General features: G+C 39.3%; 1 long non-coding RNA gene across 16 annotated transcripts in view; it reads left to right on the plus strand.

Annotated features, from left to right (window-relative positions):
• Positions 1–1,266: 1,266 nt before the first annotated feature.
• The window catches only part of LOC309621325, a 51,732-nt gene continuing 31,323 nt past the window's right edge, over positions 1,267–21,675 (plus strand). For 14 of the 16 annotated variants that reach the window (XR_014239917.1, XR_014239918.1, XR_014239919.1 and 11 more), the window contains exon 1: positions 1,267–1,487. This is a non-coding gene — a long non-coding RNA (uncharacterized lncRNA). The remainder of the gene's footprint in view (positions 1,488–21,675) is intronic. The other 2 variants (XR_014239931.1, XR_014239932.1) reach the window with 1 other exon arrangement.

The raw sequence follows: 21,675 nt of genomic DNA on the forward strand, positions 1-21,675 counted from the left end.
TACATTAGAACCTCAGAACTTATTCATCTTATAGCTTAAAGTTTGTAGACTTTATTTTTTTAGAGCAGTTTTATGTTCACAACAAAATTGAGTGATAGGTACAGGGATTTCCCATGTACCCCCTGTTCCCACAGATGTATAGCCTCCACCATGATCAACTACTCACCAAAGAAGTGTATTTGTTACAATTGATGAATCTACATTTACATTTCATTAGCACCCAAAGTCCATAGTTTACATTAGGATTCACGCTTGGTGTTGTATGTTCTATGGGTGTTGACTAATGACATTATCCACCTAAATTATGGTATCACTTAGTTGGAATCAAAGAGTATGTAGCCTTTCAGATTGGCTTCTTTCACTTAGTAATAAGCATTTAAAGTTCTTGCATATCTTTTCATGGGTTGATGGCTTATTTCTTTTTAGTGCTGAATAATATTCCATTATCTGGATGCACCAGTTTGTTTACCCATTCATCTACCGAAGGGCATCTTGGTGGCTTCCAAATTTTGGCAATTATGAATAAAGCTGCTATGAAACATCTGTGTCCAGGTTTTTTATGTGGACATAATTCTTCAACTCCTTTGTGTAAATACCAAGGAGTCCGATTGCTGGATCGTATAGTAGGAGTATGTTTAGATTTGTAAGACACTGCCAAACTCTCTTCCAGAATGGCTGTACTATTTTGCATTCCCACCAGCAATGAATGAGCTTTCCTATTACTTCACATTCTTGCAAGTATTTGGGGCTGTCACTGTTTGGATTTTCATTTTTCTAATAGGTAGGAGCATTGTCTTTAATTGGCGGGGGGAACAAAGGAAGTAACTCAGATATTCATTAATATCAATGGAATGATGTTGATTAAGCATGGTCAGTCCCTGAACTAGCGTCCTCTCGGACTGGGGAGTGCAGCGCGGGGCGGGGACTCGCAGAGACGGGGACAGCGCATCAACCCCAGCGGGAGGCGCGCAGGTCTCGGGGTGCAGGGCGGGCGGCGCGATGCGGAAGGCGGGCCGGCGCCGCGCTCCTCTCCGCCCCCGCGAGCGAAACGGTCACTTGCAGTGGAGGGGCTGACCCCCGCGGGCGGGCCTGGGAGGGGCGCCGCGCCCTTGGTTCGGGGTTGCCCGAGGCTAGGCGCGAGGCGGGCGCTTGCACAGCGCGGGGCGGAATGCGAGCCGGGGCCGAGACCGCCGCGGGTGGGGAAGGGCGGGGAGGAGCCTGGGAACGCGCCGGCCGCCGCAGGGGGAGGGGCGGGGCGGAGCCGCGGCGCGCGCGTCCGTCGGAGGGGGAGGGACTGGGCAGCCACTGGGCGCGCTCAGGGCGGCCGCCGTGAGCGTGGGGCGAGCGTGGACCGCGGCGCGGCGGTGCGACTCCTTCCCCGGCCCTCCTCCCCGCCCCAGGCGAGGGCACCGTGTGGCGGCGGCGGGGCCAGTGAGGCTGGAGGAGGCGGCCGTGCCCGGGCATGGTGGTCTGGGGCAACGCGGAAGGTGAGCGACCCCCGGGCCCGCGGCGGGGGTGGGGGCGGGGTGGGACCGGCCTCGCGTCGCCGGGCTGCGGCCCGAGCGCGGGCGGCCTGAGGCGGGGCGGGGGCGGCGCGCCTGCCCGGCACCCGCTGCCCTTGGTCTCGCGGCCTGGGCGGCCCGCGAGGAAAAAAATAAAATAAAAAGGATGATCTTAAAAATTGAGAGTTGCATATATAATAAAATGGCATGAAACTATACACAAGCATCGTCCGAAAACCAGTTTGCTGGTTTTGATGCTGTAGTGTAGTTAGGTAAGATGTAACCATTGGAGGAAACTGGATGAAGCATGCATAGGACTTCGCTGTACTATTTTTGCAACTTCTTTTTTACCTCTGATTTTTTCAAAATGAAAAAGGAAGTCAACAATTTTAGAGCTGTTTTCTTGCAGATGAAATACTGTCCTGCCATGAAAGCAATGAATTACTGATAAAAACCGAGGGCTACATCTCAAAAACATCATATTGAATAAAAAAGCAATTAGTATAAAAAGATATAGTATAAAGCTCAGAACATACAACCTAAACAATATATTATTTAGAGATACAGCTATGAGAAAATTAACAGGAAAAGCAAGTGAGGGCTTCCCTGGTGGCACAGTGGTTGGGAGTCCGCCTGCCAATGCGGGGGACGCGGGTTCGGGCTCTGGTCTGGGAGGGTCCCACATGCCGCGGAGCGGCTGGGCCCGTGAGCCACAACTGCTGAGCCTGAGCGTCTGGAGCCTCTGCTCCGCAGCAGGAGAGGCCGCGATGGTGAGAGGCCCGCGCGCCGCGATGAGGAGTGGCCCCCACTTGCCGCAACTGGAGAAAGCCCTCGCACAGAAACGAGGACCCAACACAGCCAAAAATAAAAATAATAAATAAATAATAAATAAAAAATTTAAAAAAAAAAGAAAAGAAAAGCAAGTGAATGATAAGACACAAACTTGAAGATAATGTTTATCTCAAAGGACTAACGGAGGGTATGTGACCAAGAAAAGGGATTCAGGGTCCTCAAAGGTGATTGTAATGTTCTTTTCCTTAAATTTTTATTAATCACTATTTTATAACAGCTCTTAAGTCTTAAAAATGTATAAACCTGATCTTTAGTATTTAATAATCACCTTTATTGAAAAGAGTAAAATTAAGTGAAAGGTGAATAAAATTCAGCAACATTAAACATGTTTGATAGAGCATATAATTATAAGAGCATCTAAGAGAAGATTGGGTTCTAGTTTAAATTCTGGTCTGACTCTAATTTGGGGTTAGTAGGTTTTGGTCAGTGGTTTTTGAAGGGCGGTCCCTGGGCCAGCAGCATTAGTACCACTTGGATATTTGTTAGAAACGTAAATTCTCAGACCTTACCCCAGACCTACCCTCTTGGGGAAGAGCCCAGCACTCTCTATTTTAACACAAACCCTCCAGGAGATTCTGATGTGCACAGACTTTTGAGAGTCACCAGGAAGTTCAACTCTCTCACCCATAAAATTAGAAGCTAAAACTAGATCAGTGTTTCCCAAAGTGTGGTATATGTAGTACTGATCATGTGCAAGATGTTTTTAAGTGATAGACACATCACCATTTAAAATTTTATTTCTTGTAATGTTTGTTAGACTAGTACAGATAGCTTACCAAACCCATAAGTTCACTGATGTTGTGTCATACATTGTTAAGTTAAAAAAAAAAAAAAGAAAGGAAAGGAAAGGAATCAACTTAATGTAAATAAAATAATAAGGCAAAATAGTATGGTATGTATAGCAGAAAGTAACACAACATTGTAAATCAATTATACTCCAATAAAAATTTAAAAAGTAAGGTGGTGTGAGAGGATCACAAAATTCCTGGGGTTAGTTCCTAGATATTAAAGTTTCAGTAGTCCTGAAAAGGATCAATCTTGAAAATATTTTCCATTCTAAAATTCTGAGACTTCATATGCTTGCTTTTCTTACAGATCTGCCTCCTTAATTTTGCTTTTTAAAATTCAAGCTAATACGTTAAAAATTTAGTCCACACAGCTTGTGTTGGGAGAGGAATGGCCTGTTAATGTGCTTTTGTATTGGGGGATACTTATCTGAGATTCAAAATTTAACCATAGCTAATGGAAAGTGTGGATAATTCACATGCGAATCATTAAAGTTAAATATATTAAGGAGAAATCTGTTTTGAAAACATGATTTAATTTTAGAAGCACTTTCTTCCTTTCACTACTTGTAGTATTTATAGTGGAATAGGCAGATGGTTTTATGTAAGGAAATGAAATGAGATTTGTGGACAGTAAGAAACATTTTGATAATTAGGGATTTAGACTTTGAAAAGTCTATACAAGTTATAAACAGCTACAACATGACTGGCCCTTTTGTTAAAAAGTAAATTTATTTATTTATTTATTTTTGGCTGCGTTGGGTGTTTGTTGCTGTGTGTGGGCTTTCTCTAGTTGCGGCGAGCGGGGACTACTCTTCATTGCGGTGCGTGGGCTCTAGGCGCGCGGGCTTCAGTAGTTGTGGCACGTGGGCTCAGTAGTTGTGGCTCGTGGGCTTAGTTGCTCCGCAGCATGTGAGATCTTCCTGGACCAGGGCTCGAACCCGTGTCCCCTGCATTGGCAAGTGGATTCTATACCACTGCGCCACCAGGAAAGCCCATGACTGGCCTTTTTAACTGGCATTTTAAATAGCTTTTTTGAGATGTAGTTCACATACAGTTCACCCACTTAAAGTGTACAATTCAGAGGCTGTGTATAGCCAGAGAGTTGTGCAGCCATCACCGTGCACAATTCTAGAGCATTTCATTACCCCAGAAAGCAACCCTATATCCATTAGCAATTATTCTCCATTCCCTCTACACTCTCAACCCTAGGCAACCACTTATCTACGTCTTATTTCTATGGGTTTGCCTATTCTGGGCATTTCATATAAATAGAATTTATATTTCATATAAACATAATGATATGTAGCCTCTTGTGACTGGCTTCCTTAATATAATATCTTCAAGTTTCATCCATATTGTAGCATGTATCAGTACTTTATTCCTTCTTATTGCTGAATAATATTCTGTTCTATTGATATTATATGTCACTTGATGGACATTTGGGTTGTTTGCACTTCTTGTCTTTTATGAATAATGTTGCATGTATGAACATTCATGTACAAGTGTTTGTGTGAAAGTATGTTTTAATTTCTGTTTTATACCTCGGAGTGGGATTTCTGGGTCAGATGATGAGTGTGTTTAACATTGTAAGGAACTGACTGGATCTAAAATGCATTCTCATTCAAAGCAAAATTACAAGTTTGCTGAAAACTTAAATACATCTCTGTTCTAATTTATAATAAGGTACCAATCTTGTTTGTCAATGGTTTTATTACAAAATATCTCTCTAAAATGATATTTGGCAAAAATCATCATTAAAATACATGTTTTTGAAAACAGCAGCTTACAAACTGCTATTCTACATCACAATTTATCATCATTTATCAAAATTGTCACATCTTCTGTGACATGGTTCTTTCTCTGCATATTTTATCGCTGCCTGTGTCATTTAGCATTTAGGGGAAGAAAATGTCATGGAATCTGCTTCCTGAGCTGATGATTGAATTCAGATTGTTTTGGTTGACTTTTACAAATGAATTATATGTTAAGAAACTGATGGTAGTTTTTTTTCTAAAATTCTCGTTTCAGCAATAATAAAAAACATACTTCTAAAATAAAAATATAACATTTTGGAGTCTAGCTGCATCTGACGCTTGATATTTTGCTGTGCTGCCCTATTAATATTTTGAAGTTATATGAAGAGATACTTTTTTGTGTAATGAGAATTTATGTTCAGTAAATTGTTAATATTTGACTTTGTCTTACTTTCTTCTAATGCTTTCCTAAAGGCTTATGTACTAAATTACCTACCTTTAGATTTCTTTTTAGGAAAGGTGTTCAAGATATTCCTTTTTCATACCTACTTGTGAAATGAGGTTTTTAGCACCTCCTTGTTATAAAGGAATATTTGTGACAAAAATAAGATAAACAACTAAATGCAGTGAATAACTGAAGTAATAGAGAAGTGATAGTATAGAAAAAAGATGTTCCTCAGGGAAGGGAAAGAAAAAATACCAGTTGGACTTGAATGGATAAGATTTATTTAAAGCCTTTCATTGCCGCGTGAAGGATAAACAAAAAGAGTAGTAAGGCAGCATGAGGCATTCAGTGTCCTTGTAAAGAAGACAGGAAATATCCTTAATCTCTGAATCTATAACTCTATGATTCTACACATAGATCAGCTAAAATCATCCTTTGTTTTATTTCTAGTAGGGATAAGCTATTCTATGCACAATATTGTAATGGATGTTTGTAGTGAAGACTTGAAGCATTTGGATCATTTGGGAAGTAGACTGAGACAGGGTTTAGTGTGTAGAATACTTGTAAGCATGTGCCCTTGGGAACAACATAGTGGGAGGGAGGCAGAGGCGTCAGGATTGGGCAGAAGCTTACGTCAAAGTGTCTCCTTGGCCAGCCTTCCAGGAGAGGTTTGTTGATCGCTTGCGTGTGGGGTATGACAGAAAGAGGTGTCAGGATGATTTCAAGGATTTCAGCCTAACTAACTAGAAGGACGAAGTTGTCATCAACTTCATCCTTTGAAAGGAGGTTTGGTGGAGAAGATCTGGAGTTAGTTGGGCCTGTTAAACGTTCGAGATCTGTAAAACATCTATTGGCAGAGGATGAGTTGGTGAGTCCATATGTGAAACTGGAGCCCAGGAAAGAGGTCTGCAGTATATATAAGTATGGGGGTGGTCAGCATAGGATAGATGCTAATTCGACCAGGAGACTAGCTGAGACCACCAAGTGAGCATGTGTAGACTGACCTGAGGATGAGACAGGGCTGAGTCCTGGGACACTTCAGCGCTTAGAAATTGGGGCAAATAGGGGAAACCAGCGGAGGAGACTGGGATGGAGCCCCAAGACCCAGCACACTGCTTAACAGCAGTGGGTAGTAGATGTTTATTTAGTGGATAAATGTCCAAAGGGGAGGGAAAATAACATAGGACAGTGATGAATTTTATTTCTCCAGGTAGAATAAAGTAAAAGGTGAAAAATAGGATCAACTGTTATCTGTCTCATCGGTGAATGAGTCATGGAAATTAGAATAAAAATAGATGTGCTCTTTTCTATAAAAATATATGTGTATACATATAAAATAGGAACCGTTCCTTTTAATAAACTGAAGTATTTTTAATGCAGTTACTTTCTTTTAATCTTTATGGTACCTATTGTGCTTGTGTGGCTAATTCTTCGAGAAACTGTATAAAAATGTCCCTTGTGTATAGAGATGAATCCAGTTCTTCAGATTGATTATTTCTATTGTTTGTGAATATGCTTTAAAGTAGCAAATTAAGTAGTTGAAACTCATTTGAGAAATTATCCTATATTTGTATCTCTAGTCTTTGTACTAAATTACAGAAGAATTTCATTTATATATTTGCTTCCATATATTTGATAATTTACAGTAGAATTTTCAGTGTTCTTCATGGTTAAAATTGGTACGAAAGGTGATTAGGAAATTGTGTTGAGCATGTATCTTGCTAAACTATAGAAGACAGACATTTTCTTCAAGGATTTGATATTCTAGGTGAAAAAGTTAAAACATTTATGGAAAGGTACAGAAACAGTTTTCTTGGGAAAATATACAGTTATGTCATTGAAACTCTGAGTCCTGTCTTACACTGAGCGGGACATTTATTAAAGAATAGACTGAAAGTAGAAATATCTGTAAACTTGAATTTTGACAGAATGAAAGAAGAATACAAAAATCAAGCTCACAAATTCAGCTGCCTTGATGTGGATGAAGCTTCTGTGAACAGACAGCTACTGTCCTTGAATAATAGTTCACATATCTTTTAAAGTGAATTAAGCTTTGGTTGTATTGGACCTGACCTGTCAGTGAGAAGGAGATGGCTGAGTCCAGGGAGGCGTGTGAGCTTTCTCAAGACAGGCTAGAGTCGCTGGTGACTGAGACAAGTAGTGAAACGTTATTTCAAGGGTTGAAATGTGAATAGGAACCAGTGATTTAACAATGCTCATCTCTAACGTTAAGCCTTTTCTTGAGCCAGAAACCTTGGTTTTTTATATGAGAGTTTGAGATTCCCTGAAGATACAACCTAGGTTGGACAGTTACCCAGATCTATTACATATTTAAGCTCAGGAAAGTTATGTGAACTGTGTGACTGCTTCTTGTTTTTGTGAATTTGTGGTCCAGGCTTTCAGAAAGACCTGAGCTGAACTCTAGGAGAAAGCTTGTGGTGACCACCATTGCTGTTTCAAGCCACTGTCCTCTGTGTTTCTTTCTGTCATTCAGGAATTTTGTTTTCATAGCTCCTCTATTACTGACTTGTGTGTGTGTGTGTGTGTGTGTGTGTAGGGGGTGTCCTTCATTTGTAAATTCTGTAATCTTTAGACCTTGGATGGAGATGGTAAATACAGAAGTCTTAGAATAGAATTGGTCCCAAACTATTTTGAGAGAAAACACAAAGCATATTAAAATTTACATTTTCAATTAAAGCATAGGGAAACCATTCACAAAAAGGGTGCAGAAGTTGCTGCTGTTGTTTATTGTGTTATATGCTTCTTATAGACCTTCATTTTACGGTTATTTCTCTGAAATGCAGTAAAAAAACCCAAAAAACAAAAAACAATGCGTGGCACCATGGCAGCCCCTATGAAATGAGGCATATGCTGTTTCTAAGACTCACAGCATGTTTTTCTGATGCTGTGTTTGCCCATAAACAGGTTTATGGTAGATGCTGGCTGAGGCAGGGGCGGTTTTCCTATGGAAATCCTCTCTTGAACATACTGGTTTCTGATTCCCCTTGAGGAAGAATGAAGCTCCTTTTTGCTTCCTTAGCAAATTTGATACTTCAAGTATTAATAACATAGCCAGTGGTTGATATGTATCTTGATGACTTACAGGTTGTCATGATGGCTGCTCTGTCATAAGTTACTGTGGTTTCAGAGTACGTTAGAACTCTACGCAGCGTTTTGAGGTGGGAGGGAGCTGAGGTGTAATGAAAGAGAAATTCCCTGCACAGCAGTGGTGATGCCTTAATGATAAAATCATCTTGCTCCGTCTCAAAATCACTGGGTCTACCAGCAACAGCATTAGATGTGAAGTCTGACCTGGGCTTACATTTTGATTTTGCCATTAAAAGCGTTATGACTTTGCCCTCAACACTTCTGCGAGTCTAGAGGAATGTTAATTACTAAATTAAAACAAATTTATGAGATCCTTTTGATGGAGTAGAGTGTAATATCTGCTGAGTGCCCCAATAGACATTCAGCCCTTTAGAGGAGAAGACTTACAAGTGGTAAAGAGTAGGCTGCTTTTGGAGAAGGAAGCATGAGGTGAGATGGCAAATTTGGGAATACGTTTTTTAAGGAAGGCCTTGGCGGAGGCTATCATTCTGTAAAGCTGAACTTGAGATACAGCAGTGTCAGTTTTGGGGATAGGAGGTCTCTGGGGCATTTATGATTGGGAGTGTGTGAAAATACTGATTCAGAGCCACGAGACCCTGTGACATTGGCTGCATCTAACCCAGGTCTTTCTCATTTAGGGCCCCAGACTAGGGAAGCTACAGTTATCTTCTGAAAGATAGTAAAAAAGATGATCTTGCTGCTCTTAAAGTGAAAGAATCCAAATTTTGGTGAAGAAATGTTTTAGGGACAGGATTGCCCCCATGGTTTTAATACCACTCTTGACTGATTGTTTATTTCGCTTCTTATTTGGGGAAAAGTATATGGAAGTTTAGGTTGGGAAAATTACTTGGAAGAGTTTCTTAAGAATAACCTCATTAGATAGTTTGTGTGTAGATGTGAGAATAAAGTTTTCTTAGAAACAAATGATTTTTTTTATAGTTCAAATATTTTATTTTCCTTAAAGATAGGAGTAGATTTTATAGTTTGAGACTCTTGCTATTATTTAAGCAATAACCAATAAATGTGAGTAAGCAGCAATTATTTAGGAAGAATGATATAATGATGAACTACTGGAAAATATAAAAACTATAGATAACATTGTGGAATTGGAAGGGACTTATCACCTGATTTTATAGACAGTTTATCTCATTATTCAGCCTCCTCACTGTAAAATGGTAAAAATATTAGTTGATCCAGAGTTATTTTAAGGAATAAAAGAGAATTTATTCATTCAACAATTATTAATTAAGTGCTTACTAGGTGCTGAGGCACATGCAGGTTCAGAGGATGTGTCTGTGTATTAGAAAGAAGAAAATCCTGACCTTCATGGATTTTACTGACTAAGAGGCAAGAGGCTTTACCCAGTGATGACAAACGTGATGAGGGCTTCCAGTGTGCTCCCTGCAATGGTGTTTTAGACTGAACACAGTGCCTGATAGTTGCGGTAGAAGAAGACTAGCACCAGTGTGTCTTGGATGCAAAGTACACCCATTATCTCATTTAAATCTAACACCAGTTCTATAAACTAGGTCTAGTTTCCCCCCTTTTACAGCTGAGCAATGTTGTGTTCTTTTAGGTCTGTGATCAAATCAAGGTTATTAAATAAATTAATGAGTAAACTTAGACCTAAAGTGTGGTCCAAGGTCTTCAGCCGGATAGTGGCAGAGCTGGCACTAGAACTGGTTTTGACTCAAGCTCAGGGCTCCTTTCATTGTACCACATTGCCCCTCAGAGCGTGCATGGGCAAATAATCATATGTACCATGGTAGATAGGAAGAGTGCACAGTTTCAGAGATCCCATACTTGCCAATATGAAAATCATTTCACACAGTACAAATAATAACAGTGAAATCAGGGCTGCTAGCATCCTCAGTTTTAATTCCCATCGCTAGTTATATTCAGTTATCCAGTGAGATGGACTTTGAGCTGTGGATTTAGTGTATTAAGTAGTAGGATCCAACTCTAAGTTTTCTCTGGCAAGCTATTGGCTGTGAAGTAAATTCAAGGCTATTCATCCAAAACGTAAGGTGTCCTGAAGTAGATGTATATGTCATCTTGTCTAATGGGTGGGTTGTGTGAGAGATTTTTCTTTCCAAATTGAGTCATTGGAGACCATCGCTCCTATTACTGCCTTTGAAATCCTGCAGCTGGTGAACCTTTGGTAGTTGAGATTTCTTTCTCAAAAAACAAAAACCAAAAACATGTATTATAAGTATTTGTAGTCTAGTTGTGTGTGGGTTACGTGTCTTAATTAGTAAAGTTCTAATGAATGTCCTGGGATTTTATAAAAACTTCAGTAATAACTAAAAATGAACATTTCTGATCCTTTCTAGTGACCCCATAATCAAATCCAAGGCAGTTTCTACTCTCTGCCTTCTATCCTCCAACTCTGAACCATCCTGAAAATACTTGTTTTTTCTAAACATTGTTAGTTAGGGAGTTACTTGGAGCGAGAGAGTCTCTTTCCTTTGGCTTCCTTTGGGTCAGCAAAGCAGAGGAGTTAGTTTTGGAGGGTTCTCCTTCTAGGCATCATCAGTTTTAGTCCTTGGCAACGTCTCTAGTCCCAAAGAAATGATGTGGGACTCCCCACATCTTCCAGAATTTTTAGAAGGCATGTGATGTATTAACAGTACCTGTGTCTCTTCTGTAATTCATTTGGGCTCTGCAAAATGCCAAAGTGTATCTAATAGAGCAGTACAAGACATGTGCCTATTTTCTTAAAAGTCAACCTTAATTTCGTGTCACTCCAGTCTGCCGCTGGTCTACCCAATAATTAGGATTTTAAGGCTTATGAATAGTTAGGGGCGCTCCTAGTCCAGAAAGGAGATGCAACTGAAAATATGACAGATATTGGCACTACCACTGCAGCGCTTTGGGTTTAAATATTCATCAGACAAAACTAAACTCTATGAAATGAATGCCAGGATAGACCAGTCTCATCCTGATTTCCTGTCTGGAGTCTATTGCTATAAACGGTGTATATGTTTATAATTCCTGCCCCTAATAGTCCCTTGCTTCTGTAGAGCAGTGTTTCTTTCCCAAGCACTTAAATATGTTTGATTTTATCCTTGCACCTGTCTTTTAAGGCAGACAAACTCAAGTTGACATACAGTTTTTCTCATGACAAGGACCAGTTGTGATTTATGGCCATTTACAGGATGTCAGTGATGTGGAGAGGGTACATTTTGAGCGAACAAGGCTATATATGTATATCCTTTCACTTGGCAATAAAGAACATCGTAAAAAGCTGTTTTCTTCTCAGTGAAGAGCCCTTAGGCTAACTTCCTATAATGTTCACCTAATGTGTTACTATGTTCAAGTCACCTGAACAAATATTTCTTGAGTGCCTGCCTCCTGCAAGGTATTCCACTGGCTGAAGTGAAAGTTTCTGTGAGAAGCCTGATGTCTAGAATTTGGAAGTAAAAAAATGCAGTGTTAGTGTGGGTCTTTACTGCTTTAGTTGAAAAGAAAGTGTTATGAGGTAACCTGTCTTTTCCTTTATGAATTTGGCTTGTTTAGCAAGAAACATATTAACCAAAGATGAAAGGTAGATTCAGAAACATTTATTCACTTTTAATATGAGTGTAAACTTTTATTTTCACCAGAAATTCCTAAACACCTTGATTATAATAAAGTACAACCCTGATTTTGGCTTTTAGGGCCAAGGAGAAAAGATTTGTAGACTTACTGAAGAGTAGATTCTATGAAAGCACAGACTCCTGATAAACGCTGAGTGCCCTGTAGTCCTCTAGATCAGCGGTCCCTAACTTTTTGGCACCAGGGACCAGTTTCGTGGAAGACAGTTTTACCACAGACGGGGGGTTGGGGGTATGGTTCAGGTGGTAATGTGAGTGATAGGAAGCGGCAGATGAAGCTTCGCTCGCTCCCTGCCACTCACCTCTTGCTGTGCGGCCAGGTTCCTGGGGGGTTGGGGACCCCTGCTCTAAATAACTGTCCTAAAAGTGGAAGAACCAGTCTTTGTGTTGGTGAGGACCCAGTGGCCTCCATCATTGTAACTACTGTGATATAACCTGTAGTGTGTGATTGATAAATAATTTAATACTGTTGACAGGGGTATTTGTTGCTTATTTTGTACATTTACAAGCAGTTCTTTCTTCCTCATGATACTCCTTGCATTAATAGTTGACCGAAATGACATGATGAGTCAATAAGACTGCTTTCCCTGTGACCAGAATTGTCAGGACAAGTCAAGGTCTAATCAGACATTTTCATTTCATTAAGTTGGACTTTTTCCAGAGCCTTTTGGAAGCCAGCATAACACTTGTTCTTGCAGGTCATTGGCCCAGACACAGTCACATGATTACACCTCCACGCGAGAATGTCTGGGAAATGTTGTTTTATAGTCTCGTTTTGGAATCAAAATCAGGGTTCTGACGTTAAGAAAAAGGCTACTGCTGAGCTACCCCAATTCTTTTCCCTACCTCCGATTTCTTCCTGATACTTAGATGGAAGATCTGGCTGTATTCCTTTTCTTGAACTCTGTGTGGCATACTTGGGTACTTCATGTCCTAGTCTTTCAACCTGAGAGGAGGATCCTTCAAGTTTTTGCAGCTTGCAACTCCATGAGCTCAGTAGGAGTATCCTTGAAGCAAAATAAGAACAGGGTGTTGCATGCTCTTTTTTTTTTTTTTTAATTTCAGATTTTAATGATCAATTTTAGTTATCTATGCAAAGTGATTCATGCAGATCATAAAATTCTTAGAGGAAAAGGAACCCTGGGACAGAAGACATGGGTCCACTGAGGGCGGTAGTCATGATTTGCAAATAAAAATTGTGACTGCAGCCAGAAGAAGGAACAGTGGGTGCTGAGAAAGGAAATGACAGATAACCATTCCTAGAGGGTTTATTTGGCTTTTTAGAAATAAGTAAAGGAAAAGTTCCCTCTAGTTTGCTGCTTTGAGTCTTCCCTTTGAACACATCATCTAGACAGAGTTGACATAGATGGTTCTTTTAATTTAAAATCTCTGTAGTCTTCAAACAAGGAGGCCCCATGCAGGCAGTCTCATAGATGGTTGTACATGAATTACCCGTCTGTCTTCAAAAAAGGGAGTTTCTGATTTCCTTCTAAGAAAAGGATTTGCAGGATGTGGTGGGAATGAGGTGAGTGAGGCCTTCAACTTCCATGCAGTTGCAGACATTTTGGAGGCAACTTGAACTCTTTGGATCATACTCTAATCCCTGATACCTAAGGATGGCGATCCTAATTTCAGCATCTGGGTGGTATTCATGAAAGACTTCTGGTTGAATAAGTTAGGAAGGATGCTCATATGAATAAACCTTATTATATGCCCCAGTTTCTGGGCAGCCTGCAGTACCGAGTTCTGACCTGGGATTAAGATGCCTTGTGTGGAGCTAGTGCCACTGCAGCTCTTAAGTCTCATCCAAGATGGTTATTTTCCATGTGCTTCTGAGTAGCTGTTTCTTTGGCTTTCTAATAGCATGGGTACTCAGCATAATCACAAACTCTTAGATATGGAAGTATCTGAATGATAATGTAGTCTAATTTCGAAAGAAATGAAATGAAAGAGGCCAAGTGACTTGCTTCAAGGTATCTGGTAGAAAAACTGGTGTTAGAACCTTGGTTCCGTGTTCTCAGTCCAGTGCTGTCTTGCAGTGCACTGAATTTCTCAGAGAAAATGAGACTAAATGCGGTGTTTTTCTGTGTCCTCCTTTGCTCCTGGTACTTAACAGACCTGGAATCTACTCATGTATGTGTCAGGTTTTAGATCAGCAATCCACTGATTATGGAAATAATTGGGGAGATGTGATATGTGTGAAAGTTTCAGGTAAGCGAGGCAAGGGGTTATTGTGGTGGATTGGGAGATGTTTACCAGTTCAAATCACATTTCTGCAGTGCGTGATGGGACTGGGGGCTCTTCTTTCTGTAGCTTATTAACAGATAAGCTGTTTTGCTGCTGGAGCTGCTGAATCTACAATAGCATGAATCAGCAAGAAGGAGGTGTAATTAGTCACGTGGACTTAGGCCTTTCCCATTGCCAAGGCTTGATATATTCACATCTTCCACTTTTTTTTTTCCTTCCGGTTTTACTGAGATATAATTGACATACAGCACTGTAAAAGTTTAAGGTATATAGCGTAGTGCTTTGACTTACATACATCATGAAATGATTATCATAGTAAGTTTAGTGACCATTCATCATCTCATATAGGTACAAAATTAAAGTAGAAAAAAAGTGTTTTTTTTCACATCTTCTGTTTTTTCCTCTTTGTAGAGGCTCATGACGTGGAATGATAGCATGTTTAGTCTTCTGTGTTACACTTGGTTTAGTCCACGTAATTACATGTAATGTAAAATTACATACAGTGCAAATCAGTCAAGAGGCTATCTTTCCTTCCTCCATCTCTGAGACATGGGTGACCACAGGAGGCCACTCTGTTGACATTTCTTGCTCTTGTCGTGGCCCTGTTGCCAATCAGTCTAAAAACATATTTTTCTGTGAATTTCTTGTGAAGTTATTTACATGAAAAGTTTTCTAAACGTATGTAATTCAAACTTGATTCTTTGTTTAATGCCAGTGTAATTTTTATTGACTAGAAAAAAAATTATATGAATTCTAGATTTTCCCGGGAAATCTATAACATGCAGATCTGAAGTTCATATGGGACCTCTGTCTCCTCGTGAGCCCTAGGTAAGGTACAGTGAGGATGGAGAGGTGGATAAAGGAAGGAGTGAGTGATGCTTCATTGAGGAAGGTGAGCAAGGTGACCAGATAGGTTTGTTTCATGACAAAGAATGTGATTTAAGCACTTGCTTTCTTTTGAAAACATCTCTTTTCACCATCTCCCTATCCTGATATCACAGGAGGAGGGAAAAAACCAAACAAACCTGTTGCCTCATTTCCTAAAGCAGTGATTCTCAAACTTGAATGAACATGCAAATCACCTTGCATTTTCCAAGACTGCCGACTCTGATTTAATAGTGGTGGGGCAGTGGTTCTCAAAGTGTGTTCCTCAGAGCAGCAGCTCTGGTTCCGCCAGCCGTGTTAGAACTATAAATTCATGGACCTCGCCTGACCTGCTGAATTAAAATCTCAGAGAATCGGCCTCAGAAACTGTTTTTACACATTCACCAGGTGATTCTTGTGTACCTTGAACATTTGAGAATCGCTGCCATTGAAGCTATTCTCTTGGGATTTTCCCAGGCCTCTGGTATTTGCTACTCTGTGATTGGGCCTTGGTATTATTCCCTTGATATTTAGCAATTGAAACTTTTGGGCAGAGATGTTACTTGAGGCTCCTGACTGGATGTTGGTGTCCAACAAGTTAACTGGCTCTATTAAAGTATGTTTCTTAGTCCTTCACCACTCTCTCTGTTATAACCCTGATACTTTGTAAAGCAAAGATGCCACTTCATGGGATCATGAACATCAGTACCATGGCTAGACACCATACATAACATGGCGATTGGGTAATACCTTAAAAGGTAGACTGAAAAAGAAACCGATGAAATAAAACACCCCAGAAGAAAATGCTCTTGTAGATTTTCAGGGGTTTTACATCTTAATATCAACTGAGTCCCAATTCACAGATAGTTTCAATCATATTAATAGCCAGTGGGCGTTGTTACCTAGATTCTATGCCTGCTTGGTTTAGATGGGTGCAAACATGCTTAGCAGTGCCTTTACCAGTGTTGCCATTACTGGTGAAGGAAGAGTATTTTATAATAGGGATTGGATTCTCTCAGAAGTCAGTTTTCTTAAGGTATTTGCAAAGGATGAATGTTACCTCCTACAGTGTTTCAAGAGCTCTAACTTTAATTTTCTGAAAGTTTTATTGATTTCCTCCAAAGGCTATAGCTGGAGAAATACGCACTATATGTTATTATTTGTCAGATTGTTTACAGGGTCTCCAGTATAGGTGGGCTGAGGCTGTGTTTGTGCTTTTCCTCTGGGAGGTTTTTCATCTTAGAGAAAGGATCCATGTGTTTTGTGAATCTCTATAAAGCAATGAGAGGAGTTCAAAATTTATTAGAGTATTCGACAGGTGCTCCAAAGAGGGCTATTTGGGCACAAGGTCTAGATGCTAATGTATTATGTTCTTTGAAAACAGCTTAAATATAAGTACATATAAGAACCCTAGTTAAGATTTAAGGGTAATGCTGTAAGATCTCTCATAAAGGATTCACAAAAAGTGCTGCAAGTTTGTAACCTTTCCAGAAGCAATACAGTGTATGTTCACCCCTCATTTGCAACTTGAAGAAATTTACCCAGTTTATGCAGAAAATTGAAAAGAAGCAGATGCTTGTTCCTAAGCTAGAGTTTTGAAGGCCAACAATTAAAATAAACATGTCTCTGCCAAAACTTGAACTAAATTAAAATATTTAGCATATAAATTAAAGCTTACTTAAAACTAAATTTATCAAGGAAATACATTTGTTTTGCATTACTGGTTTCAATTATTGTGAAAAGGCTTCCATTTTTATGGAACACTGAAGATATTTTAAAGTTTCAAACAATTTATTAGACAATTGCACCACTGAAAATGAGTTATGAGTGTCTGGGTTAAATGTATGAACTATTAGCACATCGTTGATGAGCTTAGAGAGAGATGTTAAAGCAGCCATTATCCTCCTGCAGGTTCATGTTCCTATTCCCAGGGGACTGTAAGAAACTGGTTTGTAGACTGAAAACAGATAAAGGTATGGGCTGAGGATATACGTAGCATCTCTTCTCTCCTATTCGTTTGTTCTTTCTCTTGGGAAACTGAATTTTGGGACATTGCTGATGAATTGCTGTCAGGCTTGGGTACTCTTAGTTTATTGCCATAGAAGAAGAGAGAGATTACTTCCTTGTTTGCAGTACCTGTCTGCTCTAGTCCTGTCTGTACAGTGTTTCCTAATTAATATTTCCTAAACACCTACCTCATAACTTTTTTTCATTTACTAAATATTTATTTAGTTCTTATTTTCCCAGCTTTCTTGAGGTATAATTGACAAATAAAATTGTATATATTTAAAGTGTACAAACTGATTTGATACACCTAGACATTGGGAAATACTGGTCCTGATGAAGTTAATTAACATTTTCATCACCTCACATAGTTCCCCTCTACCCCCATAGCCTTGTTTTTGTTTTTGTTTTTTTTGGTGGTGAGAATGCTTAAAGTCTATTTCAGCAAATTTCAAGTATACAAGACAGTATTATTAACTACTGTAACCATGTTGTCCATTGGATCCTCAGAACTTATTCATATTCTTCTTAAAACTGAAAGTTTGTACGTTTGACCAACGTTTTCCTGTTTCCCTCATCTCCCAGACCCTGGCAAGGACCCTTCTATTCTGTTTCTATTAGTTCAATTTTTTTTTTTTTTAAGATTGCACATGTAAGTGATACCATGTAGCATTTGTCTTTCCCAGTCTGACTTTTTCCATTTAACATAGTGCCCTCCGAGTTCATTCATGTTGTCACAAATGACAGGATTTCCTTCTTTTTTGTAGCTAAATAATATTCCATTGAATATATATACCACATATTCTTTCTTCATTCATTGATGGACACAGGTTTCCTTATCTTGGCTATTGTCATAATGCTGCAATGAACATGGGAATGCAGATATCTCTTTGGGATACTGATTTCATTTCCTTTGGATATGTATCCAGAAGTGGGATTGCCAGATCATTCGGTAGTTCTATGTTTAACTTTTTGAGTAACCGCCATACTGTTTTCCATAGTGACTGCACCAGTTCACATTCTCACCAACAGTGTACAAGGGTTCCCTTTATTCATATCCTCACCAAGATTTGTTATCTCTTGTCTTTTTTCATAATAACCATTATAATAGGTAGTGAGGTCATATCTCATTGTGGTTTTGATTTGCATTTCCCTGATGATTAGTGATGTTGAGCACCTTTTCATATATCCGTTGGTCATTTGTATGTCTTCTTTGGGGAACTCTCTATTCAGGTCCTCTGCCCACTTTTTAATTGGATTTTTTTTTAATTTTGCTATTGAGGCATATGAGTTCTTTGCATGCTTTGGATATTAATCCCTTATCTGATAGGTAGTTTGCAAATGTTTTCTCACATTCTATAGGTTGCCTTTTCATTTTGTTGGTTGTTTCCTTTGCTGTGCAGAAACTTTTTAGTTTGATGTAGTTCTACTTGTTTATTTTTGCTTTTATTGCCTGTGCTTTTGGTGTCAAATCCAGAAAGATATTGCAAAGACCTATGTTAAATAGCTTACCACCTATGTTTTCTTCTAGAAGATTTATGGTTTCAGGTCTTACATTTAAGTCCTTAATCCATTTCAAGTTAAGTTTTGTCTATGATATTCTTTCGCATGTGGGTATCAATTTTCCTAACACCAGTTATTGAATAGACTATCCTTTCCCCATTTTGTGTTTTGGGCACCATTGTCAAAGGTTAGTTGACTGCATATGCATCCCACATAACTATTTTCCTGAAAACTTTCATTTACTCCTGTTTGCTGTGCCAGGATTCATGGCCCTCAGTTTACTGTTCTATTTTCATTGTTGCCTAATCATCACTCCTCTGCTTCAGTCAGTCCAGTGATTTTCCTTCTTCCACCACATCTCAGGTTCTTGCAAAGTAGCTTCTTGGGCAAAGTTGCCTTTTGTTTCTAAAACAGGTCCAGTCAGATCATCACATATGACTGCTTGTACATATAGAGGAAGGCAGACTATCAGGAGAAAACTATTTTAGGATTCTATGTTATAAACATTTTAACTAAAAAACTTTTAAATTTAACAAGTTCATGCTTCTTAAAAAGAAAATGCTGAACACAATTTAATCCTTTCCAGGTAAATTAGAGTGACATTATACACAGTAAAAATAAGTTGCATTGTAGTGATTTCTACTAGACAGGTAAGGTATTAAGGACTAGTTGTCTGATCCTAAATTGAATAATACGTCTTGCAGCTGATATTTGTTTTTATAATGAATGCACACGTGTGTTGGTTTAAATTGCTGTGTTGAGATTAATGTTCTCAGAAATTATTTCTACATTACCAGGAAGTGGTACATTTGAAGCCTCTCCTGTACCATCTTGAGATTAAAAAAAAAATAATAAGAACTTTCTTTTATTTCCATTACTTAAGTTTATTTAAACTTGTGTTTAAAAAACAAAATATCTTCTCAAATCCCCAGTCATATTTCCATGCAGCTTGGTTCTAAGAGTCCTGGAAACAAAGAACAGTATCAGTCCAGGACCTTTGCAGGAAATGTCCTCAAGATCACTAGTGCATCTTAGGATGTTAGCCCAAGGGCCAACTGGGATATCAGGCCACATTGAAGAGAGACTTTAATTTGTAAGATTTGTTGTGACCGTCAGACAACATATGTCTTTTGACGCCATTAAAGAATGTGTGAAGGCACAGCACTACTAATGCTACATTAGCTATCTGTCTTTAACTTTCAAAAATAATTTGAAAGCATTTTTAATGCCATTTTTCAGACGGCGAAAAGAAGTGCAGAGAAGTTAACTTGGCCAAATATAAGTGAAGGAGACGTGATTTTAGCTCGAGAACAAATGCTTTGTCTCATTACTGTACTGCTTCACTATAACAATCAAGATGTGGAGATTTCTAACATTTTCACCATGAATGTTAAGAAAACACTAGATTGCATGATGTGTTACAGAAACACCCACTAAAATCCACTGAAGTAAGAAGTTGTGAATTCTCTCTGTACTTTGATAAATTCCCCTTGGGAGCACACCGGTTTGGAATCAAGAATGCTTGGTTCTAGTCCTAACATTTCCATTCTGTGGGTCTCAGTTTTTAATATTAAAACTCTCCAAGGTCCCTTCTTAGTGCAGTGATACATGCCTATGGAACTGGGGCTTTTTGCATGCTTTATGAAGTATTTTAGAGCCAGCTGGCCTGGCACTTTACACTGGAGGAAAAAGTAGCCATTAAGGTCTTAAATTTGTCCCGTGTAGTAAAGACTGAAGGTGAAGATGAGAAGTTTTGTTTTCTTAGGTGTTGTTGAAGCAGGCTGCTACTGACTGCTGCCCTGGGATGCTTGGGGTTAGTCATAGGGCCGGAGGCTGTGCCTGCCGGTCTGGCGGTGGGCCATCGTGGCGAAGCACAGCACAGTGGCTGGTGTACGCTGCCACGTGAAGTATTAGATAACTGCCCAGAAGAGCTGCCATACATGCAGAGGAGGGGTGTTCGGGGCTGCCCATGGTAGTCATAAAATGATAGATATGAATCTAATCTTAGAAAAGCGAGTTGAACTCCCTCACTTTTAGTTGGGGCTCAAGGAAGTGAGGAAAGTTGTGCAAGTTTGTACCTTTAGTGTGAAAGTTGAGGATGGAATTCGGGTCTCCTGACTACTTATCTAACTCACCACTTACACTCATTTATGCTAAATACCATGCCTCCTTTTGCTCCCACAGGAATATGGTCACTTGGTGAATTTATGTTCATTTATTTCATGTACAACCTGAAATGCCTCTTTTGCTTATCAAATCAACATAAAGCACTTGAAAATTGGATTCAAGCTTAGACAACAGACACAGTGACGTATTAAGATCATTTTATGGCATATCATGATGATTTTTTAGGGAGTTAAATAATTTCCTCTCAAGGAAGCATAAACAGCAATTACATGCAGGTAAAAGACAATAGACAAAAAGGTAGCAGTAAATGGCTGCCCTTTGGGTCCCCAGGGCTTGTGTTAGATAAGGTCTTATTTAGCATAGTTATGATGCGGTAAAGAAGTATACTCCCCACTAGTAAATATTTCAGAGATGCTAAATGGGGAAACTGGCAAATTGCAGGTATGAATGGATGAGTACAATGTGCTCAATGAATAAGGAATCAAAAGGAATCAGAAGGAATCGAAAGAATGTAAGCACCTTAAATGTATTCAGGTACAAAGAAATCACCACAAACGAGACCATGATGGAGGAAAGGTACTGGCTTGTCAATAGATTTGGGTTTGCAGTTTGGAAACCACTCTGTAAACTCCACAAGAACTAATAATTGTGCTAATAACCTTGGTGTTGATAATCATAATCTGGGTATTCAGATTTACTGGCATGACATTATGCAAATCAGTTAACCTTTCTGAAAATCTAATTCCTCATCTGTGAAGGAGTTGGATTAGAATATATTTCCTGGCTTAAATAACCACTGTTGGACAAAGAATCTTATAATTAGTATCTGCAGCTCTTCAGGAGGAAAAAAAATAACGATAATTGTTAACTTCAATGAGTAACTTT

This window comes from Balaenoptera borealis (assembly GCF_965194805.1).
Source record: "Balaenoptera borealis genome assembly, contig: HAP1_SCAFFOLD_283, whole genome shotgun sequence".
In the NCBI taxonomy this organism is placed as follows: domain Eukaryota; kingdom Metazoa; phylum Chordata; class Mammalia; order Artiodactyla; family Balaenopteridae; genus Balaenoptera; species Balaenoptera borealis.